The sequence below is a fragment of the Staurois parvus genome, unplaced genomic scaffold (genome assembly GCF_062004578.1).
Source record: "Staurois parvus isolate SC_StPar_1 unplaced genomic scaffold, SC_StPar_1.0 ptg000575l, whole genome shotgun sequence".
Lineage (NCBI taxonomy): Eukaryota > Metazoa > Chordata > Amphibia > Anura > Ranidae > Staurois > Staurois parvus.
In genome coordinates this window covers 1,230,017-1,253,766 of record NW_028318371.1, presented here as the reverse complement: position 1 = coordinate 1,253,766, position 23,750 = coordinate 1,230,017, and the positions used below count along the sequence as shown (strand labels likewise).

General features: G+C 50.2%; 1 long non-coding RNA gene and 1 pseudogene across 1 annotated transcript in view; both read left to right on the top strand.

The window, feature by feature from the left end:
* The window catches only part of LOC149450295 (uncharacterized), a 1,099,640-nt gene that overhangs the window by 354,647 nt on the left and 721,243 nt on the right, over nt 1–23,750 (top strand). The window lies entirely within an intron of this gene.
* On the top strand, nt 13,150–17,234 carry LOC149450307 (F-box-like/WD repeat-containing protein TBL1XR1 pseudogene; annotated as a pseudogene).

Below are 23,750 nucleotides of genomic sequence, written 5' to 3'. Positions count from 1 at the left end.
TTGCACAGAAATGACAAATTCCAGTAGGTGGCAGAGAAAGGTCTCCGCCTAAGTAACTGATCATAGTTTAAAGTGGACCCAAATAACAAGCAGACAATCAGCACATTAAACAGATAGAGCAAGAACACGATGACGTCAAACTACTAAGATTTTAACACGAACCTTCAGTCCCAGTTACAGGGGCTGGACAAAATTATGGAAACACTAGGTAAAAGAACTAAATCATTAGCTACTATAGTGTTGGACTGCCTTTAGCATCCAAGACGGTCTGAATTCTCATGGGAATTGACAAATATAAGTCTTGGGTGGTGGATAATGGAATCTGATACTACTCTTCATACACAAATCGTTCCAGCTCTCGCAGAGATGCCAGAGGCAGAAAACAAGCCCAAATCTCGTTGACCATAATGGCTCTATGATATGGAGGTCCGGCGACTGTGGCGCCCAGGGAAGGTGTGAGACTTTGTCTGCATCCTCGCCAAACCGTGATTTGACAACGCCAGCTGTGTGAATTCAGAGCATTGTCAGCTTGGTAAATGGCGCAGTCTTCGGGAAACAATGTCTGCACCATGGGGTGCACATAGTCTGCCAAAATTTGTACATAGTCACTGGCAGTGACTCTATCTTTCAAGGGGACAATGGGACCTGCAGAATACCAAGATATGGCTGCCCAGACATCGTTTTCCCAGAAACTGTATATGCCGCCATAACCTTTGATATTGTACCTCGTGACACGGCCAATAAATAAGCAACTTCAGTCACAGAGGCACCAGCTGAGTGGCACCAACAATTTGCCCTCTTTGAAGCTCAGTAAGCTCTGGCATGGCTCCGTATTACTAGCTGCGCACGCAGTAAATGACGGAAGTGAGGCTTTCCACCTGTTAGCTAGGTGTCTCATCACACAGCGGAAGCAAAAGAATGTTACGTCACTTCCGCTTTCAACACAAACTATGTTGTCACTTTCACACCTGCAAATCATGTAGTGTTTCCATACTTTTGTCCAACTCCTGTACTTCTTTCTTTCTTTCTTTAGGAGAACACACCCCATGCTTCTGCCTTCCTCGCTTAGGTAAGAATGACATCCTCCCCACCCCACCTGAAGCCCCCTAGGATATCAACATCATGTATCCCAGGTGGCTTTGGGTCTATGTACAATACGCTGTGCATGCGCAGTGGAGTGTCATCGGGAGCTGCTTGCTAGGAGCTGGAAGAGAAAGCTGGCTCCAATGATGGCGGCACAAGGCCCTGTGGGTTCCGCTTTCAGCAGATTACTGCAGGGCAATGCTGCAGTTGATGGCTGGGTATGTTATTTAAGTTCCCCCCAGCACACAAGGTAGGAGGGGGTTTAGAGTAAAATTAAACCCTTTGGGGGTTAAGTTCCACTTTAACCTGTTGTCACCCAAATAACACATATTTGCAGCCACAAGGGCAGGCTTTAACACCCACACATGTGCGTTGTTGGGCAGCCAATGTTTCTGTGCTGAGAACAAGCTCACTGCAAGCTCCCAGCACAGACACTGGGCTGTCACAGACAGCTCTCGGCCCTCACTAATAATCCATAGCCGGTGGAACGACTCCTGATCATGTGACCACTATGACAGCCAAACACAGTAGTCACATGATCGAAAATCTTCCCACCCCCCAGGCACTCAGAACTTTGTACAAGGACACCGGAGTAGGCGGAAAAGGGTTAAAGGGACTTCAGATGAGACATTTTTGTGGTCATTTAGCTCGTGAGATAAACAATATAAAGCCAAAGACACAACAAACTGACCTTTTCTGCTAGCCAGCCCATGTGCCGAATTTCATGACTTCCAGAGGTTCCGTTTTTTCCCAGCTGAGTTTGGACTTCGGCCATCACCTTGGGATGAAGTTCCATCACCGCCCCGTGAATTGCGTTGAACCAGGTCTGGGCCGCCGCAGGATCTTTTGCTCGCAGCACCGCAGTATGCTTGGCATCAGGTGAATGCAGTTCTAGATGTCTGCAATACAGAACACATGCGTTTACAGCGGGAAATCCCAGGATCTTCTTAGAATCCCCTGTTCATAGCTCTGGATTTTTAGGATATTTTGCCACACGCAGTTGAATAAAAACTGTACATCTTTGGACTAATCTCCAGACAGATATAACAGACACAAATGAATGCAACTCTGTATTCATTAACCCCTTCTTCCCAGCCTATTAAGAGATCGCAACACCGGAGCATCGTTACCTGCTTGCTCAGCTTCTGCACCATGTGATCACTGTGATTGGATGATTAGATAATTGGAAGCCCATCCTACCAGCTTCCAATTGTCAGTGACGGTACTGTCAGAGTGCTGGGGGCATGCTGCCAACACAAAACAGGTATGTGTATACGTGGAGGCACAGAATACGGCCAATCTCTGTGCTGCCACATACCGTATTTTTCGCTCCATAAAACATACCTAGGTTTTAGAGGAGAAAAACAACAAAAAAAATATTCTGAACCAATGGACTGCAGACACAGTACAGGGGATGACCAGAGACTGCGGACACAGTACAAGGGATGACCAGAGACTGCGGACACAGTACAGGAGATGACCAGAGACTGCGGACACAGTACAGGGGATGACCAGAGACTGCGGACACAGTACAGGGGATGACCAGAGACTGCGGACACAGTACAGGGGATGACCAGAGACTGCGGACACAGTACAGGGGATGACCAGAGACTGCGGACACAGTACAGGGGATGACCAGAGAGTGCGGACACAGTACAGGGATGACCAGAGACTGCGGACACAGTACAGGGATGACCAGAGACTGCGGACACAGTACAGGGGATGACCAGAGACTGCGGACACAGTACAGGGGATGACCAGAGACTGCGGACACAGTACAGGAGATGACCAGAGACTGCGGACACAGTACAGGAGATGACCAGAGACTGCGGACACAGTACAGGAGATGACCAGAGACTGCGGACACAGTACAGGAGATGACCAGAGACTGCGGACACAGTGCAGGAGATGACCAGAGACTGCGGACACAGTACAGGAGATGACCAGAGACTGCGAACACAGTGCAGGAGATGACCAGAGACTGCGGACACAGTGCAGGAGATGACCAGAGACTGCGGACACAGTACATTAGATGACCAGAGACTGCGGACACAGTACAGGGAATGACCAGAGACTGCGGACATAGTACAGAAGACCAGAGACTGTGGACATAGTGCAGGGGATAACCAGAGACTGCAGACAGTAAAGGAGATTACCAGAGACTGTGTACCTTTGGGGAGGGAGGAGGAGCGGGTATCTGAATTTGACAGGTACCCGCTCCCACTTCCGCGGAGTTGTCCTTCCTTCTTCTTCCCACGGCGGCTTCTGTGACAGCCGGGTGCCCACTGCGCATGCGCAAGAAGCGCTGCGCTTTGTGAATGGCCCGGAGCCTTCTCGGACCTGTCATGTGTCCCAGAAGACACCGGATAATTCACAAAGCGCGGCGCTTCTCGCACATGCGCAGTGGGCACCCGGCTCTCATAGAAGCTGCCGCGGGAAGACTGCAGCGCTGGAGCGAGGAATAGGTAAGGTCCTGCAGGAGAGAAGAGCTAAGCGGCCGGCCCGATATTCTGACATGGTGGCGGCAGAAATAACGGACTGGATGCTTTACATTTGCTCCATAAGACGCACTGACATTTACCCCCCTTTGTTGGGGGGGAAAAAGTGCGTCTTATGGAGTGAAAAATACTGTATATACATACATCTGACAGGAAGGGGTTAATAAATCTTGAAATGTGTGTTTTTTAATGCCACTAGTGGAAGTGCCTGAAATTGATTTGGTATCAGCCTCTTACTATGCAGCAGCACTGGAAGAAGAAGGGGCAGAACCGAGAGCCAATCAGGTGTGCTGCATGCACATGTACCAACATAGAACATACTGATAGGAGAAGAGAGAAAAGAGATGACCTAATCAGTCTGCTGCTGTTGTTTCACCATCCAATCAGACGGTTGGGGATGAACAGAGGACATCACTGTATTTCCTAACTGTAAGTAGTCTTGTCTGCTTGGCTGTGCTGTCTGGCAGAGCTGTGTAAATCCCAGCAATGGATGAACAGATATAAAAATCTTCTGACAGGCAAAACATTTCTCATATCTGTATTTAGAGTCCAGCTTTCTAGGACTGTGAGTGTACTCCATGCACCTAGAGATGACAGGATCCACCCTAACTGCTTTAAGGAACAACATGTACTGTATATAATAACAAAATAAATCCCATATAATAACCATTACAGTCTGCCTAAGGTGGCAACAAACAGGCCCCAGAAATAAAAACTGGGCCCCCCATCTGTGGGAATACAAACAACCAATGAGATGTAGATATGAGTGCGTTTTGTATGATTGTCGCTCTTGTTTCTTCCTATTATGTAAGTACCGGTCGGGTTTTAATAAAGAACATTTTTTATGGCAGAACATTATTGCAGATCCCTTTGGCTTTTCTTTGGAGAGACACTGAATAGTGAATTTGTGAGGAAGGTTTGTTTTCTGCCCGGTATATTGTGGCTCCTGGAGGTTGGACGTTCATATGGATATAGCCAGTGTTGCTGAAAGGAATATACCTCTATATATAATATATCTCTACAAATCTGAGGAACGGCTCATTCCAGACAAAGTGTAGAAAAACAGCGTACTTTGATTAAAGAGTTCATTGGAGAGGAGAAAATATATAAAGAAGTGCAGAAACTGATCGGCTGCTCAGCTAAAATGATCTCAAATGCTGTAAAATGGAAACCAAAACATGAAAGTAAACAGAAAACTGCCATTTGAATGGATGGAATAATAGCCAAAATGGCAAAGACACAGCCAATGATCAGCTCCGGGGTGATGAAAGAAGGTGTGACGTTCCCTGTGAGGACTGTTACAATTAGAAGACGCCTATGTGAAGCCAAGCTGTCTGCAAGAAGTCCCCGCAAAGTCCCACTGTTGGGAAAACGACATGTGCTGAAGAGGTTACAATTTACCAAAGAGCACATTGACTGGCAAAAGAGAAATGGGGCAACATTTTGTGGACTGATGAAAGTAAGATTGTTCTTTTTGGATCTGCTGCAGACAGTTTGTCAGACGACCCCAAACACTGAATTCAAGCCACAGTACACTGTGAAGACCGTGAAGCATGGTGGTGCAAGCATCATGATATGGGGATGTTTCTCATACTACGGTGTTGGGCCTATTTATCACATACCAGGGATCATGGATCAGATTGAACACATCCAGATACTTGAAGAGGTCATGTTTTTTATTGAACAGCCAAATATTCCCTTTTCTTCACTTTTTGTAAAGTAATAACAAATTTGAAACATTTTTCTTTCTGTTTTGATTTGGAATAGACTGTGCAGTACACTCGTGGAACATCTACAAACTACGGGACCTACAAATCTCCACAGGTGACACTTTAAAAGCCTCTACAGGTTACTAGTTTAGAGTGATGCAGGAGGTCTGGTGCTGGAATTATTGTTCTTGTTCTGACGTTCGTGGCGATACCTCACATGTATGGTGTGATCACCATTTACATATGTGTGCTGGATTTACGTATGTGTATGCATTTGCACATGAGCACGGGGGGGGGGGGGGGGTACACTTTAAAATGTGTTTTTAATAATTTATTTATTTTAAACTTTTTTTTAACTGTCCCTTTTTTTTTTTATAAATCAACTTTATTGCTATCACAGGGGATGTACAACATCCCTTGTGACAGCATGGGCTATGACAGGTCCTCTTTATGGAGACATCTGGCTCTATCAGACCCCAGATCTCTCCTCTGGCCTCCAATGCAGCTGATCAGACACATATGGGTCAGCACAGTAGCTGGTCGGCAACTGCCCAGTAAACACAGAACCAGAACCAAAAGTGACAAAATCCTTGTTGCTTCCATTTTGTGATCCCACAGAGAGGGAGGAACTACATCAGCTCCTTTCTCTGTGTGTATTGAAGTCGGTGCTGCCGGTTGGAGCGGTCCCAGGATCCCCAATGGAATGAGAGAGCCCAGGAAAGGAATTGGTGGTGGGGGAGGGGGGCGGGCATCCCTCCTCCTGTAGAAGAGATCGCAGTCATAACTGAAGGCATTGTTTATATATATATTTGGAAATGGTGGTCCAGGCATCCTGCAGCCACATCATAGCCAGCGTGGTGGGAAGAACCATTGTTTGAGATGAGGAAGAAGGCAGTCAACCCATCCAACCTGGTTGGCTGGAGAGCAGTAAAGCTGGCTATACACTAGTAGATTGTCAAACGTTCATCTGCAAATCCTTTGTACATGTGATGACCGTTTTACCATGACAGGTCCCCCCCCCCCATGGTGTGCAGTATTCAAAATAGACTTTGCTATGGCAGGACCCCACATAAGACTCTCCAATTGCCATGGTAGGTACCCGGCCCCCCCAAAGGTACACAGAACAAGCCTTTTCCATGGCAGGACCCCCAGTAAGACTCTCCAATTACCATGACTGGTCCATCCACCCTCCAATGACATACAGAATAAGACTTGTCCCCCCTCCCCCCCATTGGTACCAGAAGATGACTTTGTAATGGTTCCCATGGCAGGACCACCTACTACGACTCCCATTACAATGGCAGGTCCAGAGTCCCCCAATGGCATATTGTACTCAAAGTAGACTTTCCCAGGGCAGGACCCCTCCCAGTAAGACTCCCCTATCACCATGGTAGGTCCTTCCATCCTCCAATGACATACAGAATAAGACGTGCCATGGCACCCCCCCCCAATGGAACCAGAAGAAGACTTTCCCAGGGCAGGACCTCCCAGTACGACTCTCCTATTACCATGGTAGGTCCCCCCCCCCTCGGATGACATACAGAATAAGATTTTACCATTACAGAACCGTCTGGGTAAGACTTCCCCAATGCAAGACCCCCAAAACGATTCTGCCATGCCAGGTCCACCCCCATGGTACACAGTATCCACAGTAGACTGAGGGGCCACTCCCCCTCATAAAACTTTTCCATTGCTATGGCAACCCTCCCCCCTCCAATGGCAGCAGAATAGGACTCTGCCATGGCAGAGCCCCCAATACCATGGCACCCCCCATATCATACATGGTACTTACCCCCATGCCCCCCATTTCCATGTCCCCTACACATATATTCCCCCCAGCCCATGTCACAGGTGGTACTGACCCCCCATATGTCCCCTACACATACATGCCACCCCATCCCATGTCACAGGTGGTACTTACCCCCCCATGTCCCCTACACATACATTCCCCCCCATCCCATGTCAAAGGTGGTACTTACCCCCCCCCCATGTCCCCTACACATACATGCCCCCCCATCTCATGCCACAGGTGGTACTTACCCCCCCATGTCCTCCACGCATACATGGCACCCCCCATCCCATCGGTGGTACTTACCCCCCCATGACCCCTACGCATACATGCCCCCCCATCCCATGTCACAGGTGGTATTTACCCCCCCATGTCCCCTACACATACATGCCCCCCATCCCATGTCACAGGTGGAACTTACCCCCCATGTCCCCTACACATACATGCCCCCCCCATCCCATGTCACAGGTGGTTCGTACCCCCCATGTCCCCTACACATACATGGCACCCCCATCCCATGTCACAGGTGGTACGTACCCCCCAATTCCCCTACACATACATGGCACCCCCATCCCATGTCACAGGTGGTACTTACCCTCTCGTGTCCCCTACACATACATGCCCCTTCATCCCATGTCACAGGTGGTACTTACCCCCCATGTCCCCTACACATACATGCCCCCCATCCCATGTCACAGGTGGTACTTACCCCCCCATGTCCCCTACACATACATGCCCCCTATCCCATGTCACAGGTGGTACTTACCCCCCCATGTCCCCTACACATACATGCCCCCCATACCATGTCACAGGTGGTACTTACCCCCCCATGTCCCCTACACATACATGCCCCCCCATCCCATGTCACAGGTGGTACTTACCCCCCATGTCCCCTACACATACATGCCCCCCATCCCATGTCACAGGTGGTACTTAACCCCCCCCCCCCATGTCCCCTACACATACATGCCCCCCATCCCATGTCACAGGTGGTACTTACCCCCCCTCCCATGTCCCCTACACATACATGCCCCCCATCCCATGTCACAGGTGGTACTTACCCCCCATGTCCCCTACACATACATGCCCCCCATCCCATGTCACAGGTGGTACTTACCCCCCCATGTCCCCTACACATACATGCCCCCCATCCCATGTCACAGGTGTTACTTACCCCCCATGTCCCCTACACATACATGGCCCCTATCCCGTGTCACAGGCGGTACTTAACCCCCCCATGTCCCCGACACATACATGGCACCCCCCATCCTATGTCACAGGTGGTACTTACCCCCCCATGTCCCCTACATATACATGCACCCCCATCCCATAGGTGTTACTTACCCCCCATGTCCCCTACACATACATGCCCCCCCATCCCATGCCACAGGTGGTACTTACCCCCCCATGTCCCATACACATACATGCCCCCCATCCCATGTCACAGGTGGTACTTACCCCCACATGTCCCCTACACATACATGGCACCCCCCCATCCCATGTCACAGGTGGTACTTACCCCCCCCCCCCACACATACATGTCCCCCCATCCCATGTCACAGGTGGTACTTACCTCCTATGTCCCCTACACATACATGTCCCCCCATCCCATGCCACAGGTGGTACTTACCCCCACATGTCCCCTACACATACATGTCCCCCCATCCCATGCCACAGGTGGTACTTACCCCCACATGTCCCCTACACATACATGCCCCCCCATCCCATGCCACAGGTGGTACTTACCCCCCCATGTCCCCTACACATACATGCCCCCCCATCCCATGTCACAGGTGGTACTTACCTCCACATGTCCCCTACACATACATGCCCCCCCATCCCATGCCACAGGTGGTACTTACCCCCCCATGTCCCCTACACATACATGCCCCCCCATCCCATGTCACAGGTGGTACTTACCCCCCATGTCCCCTACACATACATGCCCCCCATCCCATGTCACAGGTGGTACTTACCCCCCATGTCCCCTACACATACATGGCACCCCCCATCCCATATTACAGGTGGTACTTACCCCCCCCCCATGTCCCCTACACATACATGGCACCCCCCATCCCATATTACAGGTGGTACTTACCCCCCCCCCCATGTCCCCTACACATACATGGCACCCCCCATCCCATATTACAGGTGGTACTTACCCCCCCCATGTCCCCTACACATACATGGCACCCCCCATCCCATATTACAGGTGGTACTTACCCCCCCCCCATGTCCCCTACACATACATGGCACCCCCCATCCCATATTACAGGTGGTACTTACCCCCCCACGTCCCCTACACATACATGCCCCCCCATCCCATGTCACAGGTGGTACTTAACCCCCCCCCCCATGTCCCCTACACATACATGCCCCCCATCCCATGTCACAGGTGGTACTTACCCCCCATGTCCCCTACACATACATGCCCCCCATCCCATGTCACAGGTGGTACTTACCCCCCATGTCCCCTACACATACATGCCCCCCATCCCATGTCACAGGTGGTACTTACCCCCCCCCCCCATGTCCCCTACACATACATGCCCCCCATCCCATGTCACAGGTGGTACTTACCCCCCCATGTCCCCTACACATACATGCCCCCCATCCCATGTCACAGGTGGTACTTACCCCCCCATGTCCCCTACACATACATGCCCCCCCATCCCATGTCACAGGTGGTACTTACCCCCCATGTCCCCTACACATACATGCCCCCCATCCCATGTCACAGGTGGTACTTACCCCCCCCATGTCCCCTACACATACATGCCCCCCATCCCATGTCACAGGTGGTACTTACCCCCCCCCATGTCCCCTACACATACATGCCCCCCATCCCATGTCACAGGTGGTACTTACCCCCCCCCATGTCCCCTACACATACATGCCCCCCCATCCCATGTCACAGGTGGTACTTACCCCCCATGTCCCCTACACATACATGCCCCCCATCCCATGTCACAGGTGGTACTTACCCCCCCATGTCCCCTACACATACATGCACCCCATCCCATGTCACAGGTGGTACTTACCCTCCAGGGTGTCCTCCCTGCCCGCCCTCGTCACGTGTGTCATCCCGGAGGTCGGTGCCAGTGACGGAGAGGATGGCGCCCCCGACAGAGGGAGTGGGTGAGGTCGGCGGCCAGCCCGCGGAAGATGTTGGAGATGAGGACGGGCATCTTGTTCTCCCGGCCCCCCTTCATGGATCCCCAGCCCGCCCGGCTCCACCACCCGCACCGTCCGCTTCTGGTTGGCGATGGCCTCGGGCTGGGGGGGCTCGGAGGGGCCCCGGAACGATCCATTGGTCACCCCGTTGTCCCCGGACCGATCCGCGCTCAGCACCGGGGAGACCTCCGACAACTTCCCCGCAACTGTGTACCAACCGTCCCGGAGCAGCACCTCCACCCCGCCTTCTACCGCCATCCCTCCATACTGAGCACACCGGGGAGGAGGGACCGACACCCCACCGGCACCCCGCCCGCCGGACACACAGGGGTTAATGAGGACAGCCGGGGATGGAGAGCCGGCGGAGCGGGGCTGAGCGGGGGAGACATCTAGTGTGGGAACATGGGTACTGCAGGCGTGCGCTGGAACTACAACTCCCCACCCACAGCACACACCTGTCCTCGTATGGAGGGGGGAGGGGATTGTAGTCCTGACCTGCACCAATCCGTACACAACACAGGCCACACGAAACTTTTTTTTTTTACACTAAAACGTTTTTATTTGTATTTCTTTTAACACTAAAACTTTCTTTTTTACTTTTTTTTTAACACTAAACCTTTTTTAAATATTTTTTTAACATAATAACGTTTTATTTTTTTAACACTAAAACTTTTAGTAATTTTTTTTAACACTACAAGTTTAAAAAAAAATAACATTAAAACATTTTCTATTTTTTCACACAAAAACATTTTTTATTTAGTTTTTAACAATAAAATTGTTTATTTTTACCCCAACACTTAAAAAAAAAATAATTTTAATACTACACTTTTTTTTATTTTTTTAACACTTTTTTTTATTAACACAAAAATATTTTTTATTTTTCTTGTTCAGACAATTTTCTTGTCATTATAACATCGGGATGGAGACATTAGCAGGAGGCATTAGACATTATATTGACAACAAGATTCAGGGGTCAGTATGCAGAGTATCAATGTCTGTATATAGAGGGGGAGGGGGAGGGGAAGAGCCAAGAAAACAATGCAGCATATCTGATGGTGTCCAGTGAATACAAATATTAGTAAGAGGTAGTAACATATCAGAGAGAATTTGATCGGTGGGGGTGATGACTCTGCAGAGCTACGTGGGGAGTTAAGGATAGACAGAGGAGGAGCGAGGAAGAGGGGGGCGGGGACAGAGAAGGGGGGCGGGGATGAAATATTTTTTATTTTTATCTTTTAACAATAATAAATGTTTTTATTTTTTTAACACTAAAGCATTTTATTTTATTTTTTAGCACATAAACTATTTTTTGTTTTATTTATTTTTTAACACTAAAACTGTTTTGTGTAAAACTAAAACATTTTTATCAGTAAAACCTTTTTTATTTTTTAAAACTTAACTTTTTTTTAATTCTTTAACTTCTTGCTGACCGCAGATAGCCAGATGACGGCTACACTGCGGCTGGCCAGTTCTGGGTGGGCGTCATGACGTCCTCCCAGAACACGGGCGCCCACCCAGCTATCTCCATGATCGCTGTGTCCTACGGACAGAGCTGATCACGTGATGTGGTAAAAGGCCAATCACAGCGGCCTTTTACCACGTGATCAGCCGTGTCCAATGACACGCTGATCACCGGGAAATTCAATTGCCGGTTCTCGGCTGCACTTTCCTCACGCTGTCAGATCGTGAGGAAAGTACTGCCGAGAACTGGCAGTTGTCAGAGCAGGGATCGGCACCGATCATCAGGGCACTGACGATCAGTGCCCTGATGATCGGTGCCCAGCAGTGCCACCCACAAGTTCCGCCCACCTGTGCCCAGCAGTGCCACCCACCCGTGCCCACCTGTGCCACCCACCAGTGCAGCCCAGCAGTGCTGCCAGTCAGTGCCACCAGTCAATGCCCAGCGGTTGTGCTAGTCAGTGCCCAACAGTGATGCCAGTCAGTGCCACCTATCAGTGCCATTTATCAGTACCCATCATCAGTGTCACCTATCAGTGCCGCCTATCCGTGACACCTCATTAGTGCTGCCTATCAGTGCCGCCTATCCGTGACACCTCATTAGTGCTGCCTATCAGTGCCGCCTATCCGTGACACCTCATTAGTGCTGCCTATCAGTGCCGCCTATCTGTGACACCTCATTAGTGCTGCCTATCAGTGCCCTTTAGTGCTGCCTATCAGTGCCGCCTATTAGTGCCCATCAGTGCTGCCTCATCAATGCACATCAGTGAAGGAGAAAAATTACCTGTTTAAAAATTTTTATAATAGAAACAAAGAAACTTTTTTTTTTTTTTAATTTTTTGCAATTTTTTTGTTTATAGCGCAAAAAGTAAAGCGCCCAGCGGCGATAAATACCACCAAAAGAAAGCTCTATTTGTGAGAAAAAAATGATAAAAATTTCATATGGGTACAATGTTGCATGACTGCGCAATTGTCAATCAAATTGCGGCAGCGCTGAAAGCTGAAAATTGTCCTGGTAAAGAAGGGGGTAGAAGTGCTCTGTAGGCGAGGGGTTAAACACTAAACACTTTTTATTGTTGTGGAACTCTGAGGGGGGGTCGCACTTTCCTGTCTCCCCCCCTCGTCTCTTACCGATCTTCCTCCACATAAGCGGCTTACCGGCTGCCGCTGCCCCGGGAGTGATGGACGTGTAACCAAGGAAGGCGAATCCGGGTGCACACGCGGTTCCTCCATCACGGCGCCAAGATTCCCTTGTTGTTTGCTCCAGTACTATACCGGCTTTTAGAGTGTGACTTTCGGACGAGAAGATGTGATTGGCTTGAAGAAAGAAAACTAATGCAGCCATCACATGGAAGGACTGCCATAACATCTGAAGTCAAAGGCTGCAAAGGTGTCTTTTCTCAGTTTGCTGGGAAGTCCTGGTTTAGGTGGCATAAAGATGAGTATAAGCCGTGATGAGGATACTTTGTGGTGTAGCGATACTTGCAGGAGTCGGGATTCTCCCATTCAGCATTCACTTTTGGTATAGAGAGCCATATCAGCCGGTCTAATATCAATGGTGCCCTGGTGCCACCTGCTGCTTTCATTTCCATCATTCACAAAGGATTGCAGTATGTGGAGGCAGAAGTGAGCATTGATGAAGATGGCACACTTTGTGACGGGAGGACGATGGAATCTCCCTGATTGATGCAGTTATACCTGATGTGGTACAGACAAGACAGCAGGCATACAGAGACAAGCTTGTGCAGCAACAGGCAGCCGCTGCAACGGCAAACAACCAGCAGCCATCTGCGAAGAATGGGGAAAATGCAGCAAACGGGGATGAGAATGGAGGACAGGGACTGGCAAATAACCACACTGATAGGATGGAAGTTGATGGAGATGTAGAAATCCCATCTAGCAGAGCAGTAGTATTACGTGGTCAGGAATCAGAAGTGTTGGTTTGTGCCGGGAACCCAGTTAGTGATCTATTGGCATCAGGGTCAGGTGATTGGACGGCACGGATATGGAATCTCAGTGAAAACAGCACTAGTGCTTCAACACAGCTGGTCCTTAGACACTGTATACGAGGGGGGGGGGACAAGATGGTCCTAGTAACAAGGATCCTTAGATTGGAATAGTGAAGGAACACTTCTAGACACTGGATCCTATAATGGCTTTGCCAGAATCTGGACAGAAGATGGAACCCTTGCAAGCACCTTGGGGCAACACAAAGGACCTATATTTGCCTTGAAATGGGACAAGAAAGGAAATATTATTTAAAGTGCAGTGTAGACAAGACGACCATAATCTGGGACACACACAGGGGAGGCAAAACAACAGTTTCCTTTTCACACGGCACCAGCGTTAGATGTGGACTGGCAAAGTAACAACACATTTGCATCATGCAGTACAGATATGTGCATTCATGTCTGCAAATTGGGACAAGACAGGCCAATAAAAACATTCCAGGGACACACAAATGAAGTGACCGCAATAAAGTGGGATCCCACTGGTGACCTTCTTGTATCCTGTTCTGATGACATTATTATTATTACACAGTATTTATATAGTGCCAACAGTTTGCTCAGCGCTGTACATTACAATGGGAAACAATACATGGGGCAGTACAGTAACAATACAATAAAATACACGAGGGGTTCAAGGGCCCTGCTCCTTGGAGCTTACAATCTAGGAGGGAGGGGAGAGTGGTACAGGAGGAAATAGCTGTGGGGGATGGAGTGGTAGGAAGAGTGGAGGAGATCAGCAAATAGCAGGGGGTGGGGTAGGCTTCCCTGAAGAGGTGGGTTTTCAGGGTGCATCTAAAGGAGAGGAGAGTAGGTGATAGTCTGATGGTTTGGGGTAGGGAGTTCGAGGGAGGGAGTTCCAGAGGATGGGTGACGCCCTGGAGAAGTCCTGTAGGCGGGCATGGGAGGAGGAGACCAGGGAACTAGAGAGAAGGAGGTCTTGTGAGGAGCGGAGTGTGCGTGTTGGGCGGTACTTGGATATTAGGTCGGTGATGTAGTTCGGGGCAGTATGGTGGATGGATTTGTACGTCAGTGTCAGGATTTTGAATTTGATCTGTTGGGCAATCGGAAGCCAGTGGAGGGATTGGCAGAGGGGGGTGGCGGAAACGGAGCGGTTGGTAAGGTGGATGAGTCTGGCCGCAGAGTTCAGGATAGACTGAAGCGGGGATAGCCAGCGGCGAGGCAGGCCAGTGAGGAGGGAGTTGCAGTAGTCGAGTCGTGATATGATGAGGGAGTGGATGAGCTGTTTAGTGGTTTCTGGGGTTAGGAACGTGTGGATTTTGGCGATGTTGCGGAGGTGGAGTCTGCATGAGTTTGTTAGTGATTGGACTTGGGGCTGGAAGGATAGATTGGAGTCAAGAATGACACCAAGTACTCTGGCCTGCGGGGTGGGCCTGATGGTGGCATTGTTGGACGTGATGGAGAAGTCAATGGGGGGTGGGGTCCGGGCTGGGGGGAAGACTAGGAGCTCGGTTTTGGAGAGGTTCAGTTTAAGGAAGTGGAGCGACATCCAGTCTGATATGTCGTTCAGCAGGTTTGTGATTCGGGCAGAGACCGAGGGGGTGAGGTGGGGGGTCGAGAGATAGATTTGCGTGTCATCGGCATATAGGTGGTAGTTGAAGCCGTGAGAGTGTATGAGTTGGCCAGGGGAGGAGGTGTAGATGGAGAAGAGAAGGGGCCCGAGGACAGAGCCTTGAGGGACCCCAACAGAGAGGGGGAGTGAGGGGGAGGTGGTAGCGTTATAGGTAACGCTGAAGGAGCGTTGTGATAGGTAGGACGAGAGCCAGGAGAGAGCGGAATCTCTGAGGCCGAGGGTGTGTAGTTTTTTGAGGAGGAGGGGGTTGTCGACAGTGTCGAAAGCCACGGAGAGGTCGAGGAGTAGGAGCACTGAATAGTGGCCAATAAACACATTCCAGGGACACACAAATGAAGTGAACGCAATAAAGTGGGATCCCACTGGTGACCTTCTTGCATCCTGTTCTGATGACATTATTATTATTATACAGTATTTATATAGTGCCAACAGTTTGCTCAGCGCTGTACATTACAATGGGAGACAATACATGGGACAGTACAGTAACAATACAATAAAATACACGAGGGGTTCAAGGGTCCTTGTCAGGAATCCCAGAGATCACCACGGCGCACAAATCTGCCAAGGATCCCGACAAGACATACAGGCAGGTGGGCACAAGGACCCTGGTGCGCCTGTCACCAATGACGGCCGGGCAGGCACTAGGACCCAGGTGCGCCTGTCACCAATGATGGCCGGGCAGGCACTAGGACCCAGGTGCGCCTGTTGGCGCCGGGCAGGCTATTTAAACCAGCTCATGCAATGCTCACATTGCTGTATGGTCTTCATTCCCTGTTCCCTGCTCGTCTGTTCCTGCGTGAGATACCTTGTTGCCGACCCTGCTTGATCCTGAGCTCTGCTGACCGTCTCCTGCTCTGATCCCTGGCTCGTCTGACTATTCTTTTGCTTACTCCTGATTACCTGACCTCCTGTTGCTGAAACCTGGCTTGTGACCTGACTACTCTCTGTCCGCTGCTCTGTACCGTTCTGCCTCTGCTGTTACCGACCCGACCTGCCTGACTATGCTACACGTACTCTGTCATCCATCCATCCTGCACGGATCCGCTCACCACTGCCCAGGTCTGCCAGCCTCTTCACATCAGGCTCTCTTCCGATACATACCTCCGGCGGTTCCCTCTACCACAGTCGGGTGTACTCAGGTGTCGTGACCTGGTCTCAGTCTGCTCCAAGTCCATCCCCACCATCAGGGTCCCTGGTGAATAAGCAGACTGGAGCTTAGACCCCGCACCCTGGGGAATCCCGTTCTGTGGGTTGCTAGAGATACCGCCGGGTGGTTCATGACAGAACCATACGGCCATGACTGAGCCTGGGAGAGGACCATCCCCGCTGGACGATATATGCCAACATCTGGCGGCGCTCACCCAAGCGGTTAAAATGCTACAGGAGGGTTACACACATCTGGAAGGTCGTATTCAGACGCTAGCCTTGCCGGCATCCACATCTCAGAAACCGGTTACTCCATCTTCGCCCAGGAACCCCTCGGAACCTCTTGTCGGAGCAATGGTCTCAATGCCTCCACCGGAACCCCGTGTACCGATGCCGGAACAGTTCAATGGGGATCCAGGAGAATTCAGGGCATTCCGCAATGCATGCCAACTATACTTTGAGCTGCAGCCGCGGACATTTTCTGCAGAATCTGTGAAGGTGGGGTTCATTATATCCCTACTGCAAGATGAACCCCAGGGCTGGGCCCACCGACTACTCGAGACCCGCCATCCACATCTGGATTCGGTAACAGCGTTTTTTAAAGCAATGGCGGTGTTATATGACGACCCGCAGCGGGCAGCATCGGCTGAAACAGCCCTGCATACACTCAGACAAGGTCGCCGAGCAGCGGAAGAGTGCGCCTCGGAGTTCAGACGTTGGATGGGGGACACCCATTGGAATGATGCAGCCCTGCATGGGCTTATCCGAGTCACTTAAAGACGAACTAGCCAGAGTGGGCATACCCGATACCTTAGAAGACCTCATAACTCTGGCCGTCCAGATCGACCGCAGATTGCTGGAACGTAAGCTAGAGAGGTCCAGCCAGGGTCAGAGACCAACATGGGTACTACCTCGCGTTCCGGACCAGTCTACCTCTCCTGTTGGGAATCGGAACCCGGAAGCCACCGAGATGCCCGAACCAATGCAATTGGGATTGACGCGACCGTCATTAACGGTTGAATAACGCCAGAGACGTCGGGCAAACAATCTCTGTACTGTGGGGGAGCAGGTCATGTGGTACGCTCCTGCCCTGCCAAACTGAGTAAGTGTGCCTCTGTTTTTTCTGCTGTATCTCTCACCTGTCTTAATAAGTCAAATTACTTAGCCATGACTATCTCCTTCCAGCTTCCTGGAAGGACCGTGTAGCTGCTTTATAGACCTAGACTTTGCAGCTCGACAGCAGATCCCCCTACAGACAAAGGAATGTGGGTTAAATATCTTCCTAGCCGATGGGTCTCGCATTAAATTAGGGTTAGTAGACCGGGAGACCCCAACTATCTGCACTACGGTGGCTGATCACCATCAGGAATTTCTCCGCCTGGATGCCATTGCATCCCCTCTATTTCCAATTATCCTGGGGCTTCCCTGGTTATGAGCACATGATCCCCAGATTAATTGGAAGACACGGTCAATTCAGTTTCGGTCATCCTACTGTCAGGAGCATTGCTATTCCAGGGTTCCCGCAGTTCCACAGTCCCTGCTATGTATGGACATAGATGCAGAACTGACCCAAGTCATTCCCCCAGCCTACCACACCTACCTCGATGTGTTTAGTAAGCGGGGGGCAGACACTCTCCCTCCACATTGAACCTATGACTGCCCCATCGACCTTCTCCCGGGATCTGAGATTCCTTTTGGGCAAATATTCCCCTTATCTGAGCGGGAGTTGGGGGTACTAAAAGAGTACATAGATGAAAATCTCCAAAAGGGTTTCATTCGCCCCTCTACGTCACCAGCCGGAGCTGGAATCTTTTTTGTAGAAAAAAAAGACAAATCCCTAAGGAGCTGCGTGGACTACCGGGAATTAAACAAAATAACGGTGAAAAATCGCTATCCGCTTCCCTTGGTTCCTGAGCTTTTTCAAAGACTAAGGTCAGCAGCAGTGTTTATCAAGTTGGATTTGAGGGGTGCGTATAATTTAGTCCGCATAAGGGAGGGAGATGAATGGAAGACAGCATTTTGCACCAGGTTTGGGCACTTCGAGTACCTGGTCATGCCCTTCGGGCTATGCAATGCACCAGCCACATTCCAGCATTTTGTAAATGATGTGTTCCGAGACTATTTAGATGTCTTTGTGGTCGTATACTTAAACGACATCCTGATTTTCTCCTCATCCCTGGAGGTACATAGAGATCATGTCCGGAGAGTGTTGGAGCGACTTCGCCAACACGGGCTGTATGCCAAGGCGGACAAGTGTAGCTTTGAACAGCACAGCATTGCCTTCTTGGGATTGATTATCTCTACCACGGGAGTTGCCATGGACCCCCAGAAAATCTCTGCAATCATGGAGTGGCTAGTACCCATCGATAAAAAAGGGGTTCAGCGTTTTACTGGCTTTGCCAATTTCTATAGAAAGTTCATCAAGAACTTCTCGGGTCTTGTGTCCCCCATTACCCAGCTCACCAAGCAGGGGGTTCGCTTCCGGTGGACACCTGAGGCACAGGTGGCATTCGAATCCCTGAAGGGATTGTTTACCACAGCCCCTATTCTAAGTCACCCGGATTCCTCCTTACCCTATGTACTGGAGGTGGATGCATCTGAGAACGCAGTGGGGACAGTCCTGTCCCAGAGAAAGGGCACCAAAGAACTCATGCACCCAGTGGCCTTCTTCTCTAGAAAACGAACGTCAGCAGAGAGGAATTATGATATTGGAGACCGGGAACTCTTAGCGATCAAGACAGCTCTGGAGGAGTGGAGGTACCTGCTGGAGGGGGCTACGCACCCGATCTTAATTTTCACAGACCACAAAAACTTGGAGTATTTGAGGACGGCTAAGCGCCTGAGACCACGCCAGGCCAGATGGGCACTATTCTTTTCAAGGTTCGTGTTCCATATCACATATAGACCTGGATCTAAGAACACAAAACCTGACGCGCTCTCGCGCATGTTCGAGGGCCCTGAAGAGGTTCCCAAACCAGACACCATTCTGTCTACAGGAAACTTTCTTGCCCTCCAATCTGAACTACGTTCCAAATTATAGACGGCATCTGTAGGGATGCCTAGCCCACCCGGGGTTCACTTGAAGAACAAGGAAGGACTTTTCTGGAGAGTGGGACAGATCGTGGTACCCGAGGAGGCCCCTACCATGGTCCTGGGTTACTGCCATGATCATCCATTGGCAGGCCATTTTGGAACATGTAAAACGTTAGAGCTGTTAAAACACACATTCTGGTGGCCGAGTATGGTCAAAGATTGTGAATCGTATGTGAAGACTTGTGCCATTTGTCAGAGAAACAAGCCCACCAGAAATAGGGCCTGGGGTCTATTATGACCCTTACCAATACCTGACAGGCCATGGAGAATGATCTCCATAGACTTTGTAGTGGAGCTCCCACCTTCTCAGGATCACACGGCAATCTTTGTGATTGTAGATTGCCTGTCAAAGATGGCCCATTTCCTTCCATTAAAAAGCACACCTTCAGCTCCCGAGACGGCACAAATCTTTGTGAAGGAGGTTATAGGACTCCATGGAATCCCAAAAGATATTGTCTCGGACAGGGGGGTCCAGTTCACCTCAAAGTTCTGGAAGGCTCTATGCGAGATCTTAGGAATTAAACTTTCTTTTTCATCTGCATACCACCCACAGACAAATGGGCAGACAGAACGAACAAATCAGACATTGGAACAGTATCTCAGGTGCTACACCTCATTTCTACAGGATGATTGGCTGACGCTCCTGCCCTTAGCAAAATTTGTGTACAATAACGCAAGTCACTCTGCCACCAAGCAATCTCCGTTCTTTGCGAATTATGGGTTCCATCCCACGTTTCTGCCTGACCTGATCCCAGAAAGTTCGGTGCCCGCTACACAAGATATGATAAATATTTTTTCTTCCAACAATAAGGTGCTACAAGAGGCAATTGCTAAGGCCCAGGAGGATAATAAAAGGGCGTTTGACAGAAAAAGAAGAGGCAAACTGATCCTGCAACCAGGGGACCAGGTCTGGTTAGCCACGACCAATCTAAAAATGTCATGCCCATCAAGGGAATTGGGACCGAAGTTCATGGGGCCATTCCGAGTGAAATGGAAAATTAATGAAGTAGCTTATGAGCTCACACTTCCTGAATCATTTAAGATGCACCCAGTTTTTCATGTGTCTTTGTTGAAACCTGCAGCGCCAGATCCCTTCCCGGATCGGAGGTCCAGACCCCCAGAGGCCGTGACCATCGACGAAGAAGAGGAGTTTGAAGTTGAGGCAATTTTGGATTGTAGAAAGAGGGGAGGCCAAACGCAGTTTCTCATTAAGTGGAAGGGTTATGGTCCTGAGGAGAATTTGTGGGAGCCAGCCCAAAACGTCCACGCCCCTAGGTTGATTCGGGTGTTTTTCCACAACCACCCACAGAGGAGAAATCAGTTGGGCATCCGGAGGCTGCCCGTGGGGGGGGGGCAATGTCAGGAATCCCAGAGATCACCATGGCGCACAAATCTGCACAGGCGTAGGATTCCAACAAGACATACAGGCAGGCGGGCACTAGGACCCAGGCATGCCTGTTACCAATGATGGCCGGGCAGGCACTAGGACCCAGGCGCGCCTGTCGGCGCCGGGCGGGCTATTTAAACCAGCTCATGCAATGCTCACATTGCCATATGGTCTTCATTCCTTGTTCCCTGCTTGTCTGTTCCTGTGTGAGATACCTTGTTGCCGACCCTGCTTGATTCTGACCTCTGCTGACCGTCTCCTGCTCTGATCCCTGGCTCGTCTGACTATTCTTTTGCTTACTCCTGAATACCTGACCTCCTGTTGCTGAAACCTGGCTTGTTACCCAACTACTCTCTGTCTGCTGCTCTGTACCGTTCTGCCTCTACTGTTACCGACCCGGCCTGCTTGACTACGCTACACGGTCTGCCAGCCTCTTCACATCAGGCTCTCTTCTGATACATAGCTCCGGCGGTTCCCTCTACCACAGTCAGGGGCACTCATGGGTCTCAGTCTGCTCCAAGTCCATGCCCACCATCAGGGTCCCTGGTGAATAAGCAGATTGGGGCTTAGACCCCACGCCCTGGGGAATCCCGTTCTGTGGGTTGCTAGAGATACCGCCGTGTGGATCAAGACAAGATGGCCCAGTTGGGCATCTGGAGGCTGCCCTTAGGGAGGGGGCACTGTCAGGGACCCTGTTACCTGATTCTGCTGCCTGTATCCTGATCTGACCTGACTAAGAAAGAACTCCGCCTGCACTGACCTCGGCTATCCCTGACCATCCGCTTGCCTGCTCCCTTGTACTTGATCTGCCTGCTTGATACTGACCCGGCTTGTTTGACTCTGCTACATCCAGGTACCTGCACCTGGCTCACATCCTGACGGCTGCCATACTTATCTGCCGCTGCACCCACGGTCCTGCATCTGGTCTGCATCCTGGTCACTGCCATACCTGCCTGCTACCGCATCCACACTCCAGTGTCCAGTCCCAGTCTGCATCCTGGTTGCCGCCATACCTGCCTGCTGCTGCACCTATGCTCCTGCATCTGAACCTGGCCTGCATCCGGATCTCCTGGGTCTTCAGCTACCTGCTGCCAGCTCTAGATCCACTTGGCACTCATGCCATTCCTGGCTCTGTGCCCTCTGTTCCCACTATCAGGGGCCCCAAGCGGGAGTTGTAAGAGGATGCCTTCTCTTCACGTCAGGCTCCCCAACCAGGTACAATTCTGCTCCTTTCCTCTCCCTCTTCTCCTCCTCTCCTTTTCTTCTCCTTTTCCTCTCCTCTATTCTGTTTCATTTTCTCTTCCTCTCCTCATTTTCTCTTCTCTCCTCTGCTTCTCCTCTCCCTCTCCTGCCTTTCCCTCTCCTCTCCCTCTTTCTCTCCTTCTGCTTTCCTTTGCTTCTCCTCTCTCTCTTCTTCTCTCTCTGTCCTTCTCTCCCTCTCTGTCCTTCTACTCTCCCTCTCTTCTCCCTCTCTTTTTCTGCTCTCCTCTGCTTCTCCTTTCCCTCTCCTTCCTCTCCCTCTATCTCTCCTTCTCCTCTCCCTCTCCCTCTCCTCTCTTTATCTCATTCTGCTCTTCTGCTTCTCCTCTTTCTCTCCTCTCCATCCTTTTCCGCTCTCTCTCCTTCTGCTCTCCTCTGCTTCTCCTCCTTCTCCTCTCTCTCTCTGTCCTTCTCCTCTCTCTCTCTCCCTCCTTCCCCTCCCTCTCCTTCCTCTCTCTCTGTCCTTCTCCTCTCTCTCTCTGTCCTTCTCCTCTCTCTCTCCTCCTCCTCTCTCTCTCTGTCCTTCTCCTCTCTCTCTCCTTCCTCTCCCTCTCTCTGTCCTTCTCCTCTCCCTCTTTCTCTACTTCTCTTCTCCTTTCCTCTCTTCTCCCTTCCTCTCCTCCTCCTTTACCTTCTTGTCCTCTCACATCTTCTCCCCTTCTCTTGTTGTCTTTCCCTCCCCTCTCATCTCCTCCCTACAACAAATGAACTAAAAAAATTGAACATTCAAAGCACAAAATATGTGTAAACTTGAAAAAAAGTGCCTAAGCTCACGTGTGTAAGAAAACATGTTACTGCATAGGCATGTTATGAAAGGGCCCTTAATTGCCTTGCAGTAGTAGTATTTAGTTTGTGCATTTTGCTTGCTCCAGTTATCTGACAATGGTTCTCTCTGTGCCTGCTCAGGAGGAGCATGAAGAGGACCCAAATTTCTGTGATGAGTCTCCTGAATGTCCTGGCGGGGCTGTTGGCAGCGGGTTCTGAGACCACAGATTCTACCCTGAAATTCTGCCTGGCCTTCATGGCCCACTATCCTGATGTCCAGGGTAAGATCAATAATAGGCTGTGGAAGAGTGATTATTCTTGTTATTTCCTGAAGCAATAGTGATAAGAAATATACCCAAAATGAACACAAACATAAACAAACACCTGGCAGAACCCATTAAATACTAATTAAGAAAGTTTGACAAAAGTAAAAAATGACCTGTGCATTCATGGACTGGCCTCCCATCTGTGTGCCTCAGCAGGAATTGAGATTCATTAGACCAGGATACATTTCTCCAGTCTTCTTATGTCCAGTTTTGGTGGGCCTGTGCAATGGGCACAGTATTGGATGGATTCTTCTTCTTCACTAACAGGAGTGGAACCCAATGTGGTCTTCTGTTGTTGTAGCCCATCGACTTCAAACTTAATGTGTTGACCATTCTGAGATGCTTTTCTGTTCTCCAAAGTTGAAAATGTCCAAAGATGAAAGTGATTATCTGAGTTACTGTAGCCTTAATCAGCGTTAACCAGTCTGACCGTTCTTCTCCAACCTCTGTCATCGGCAAGGA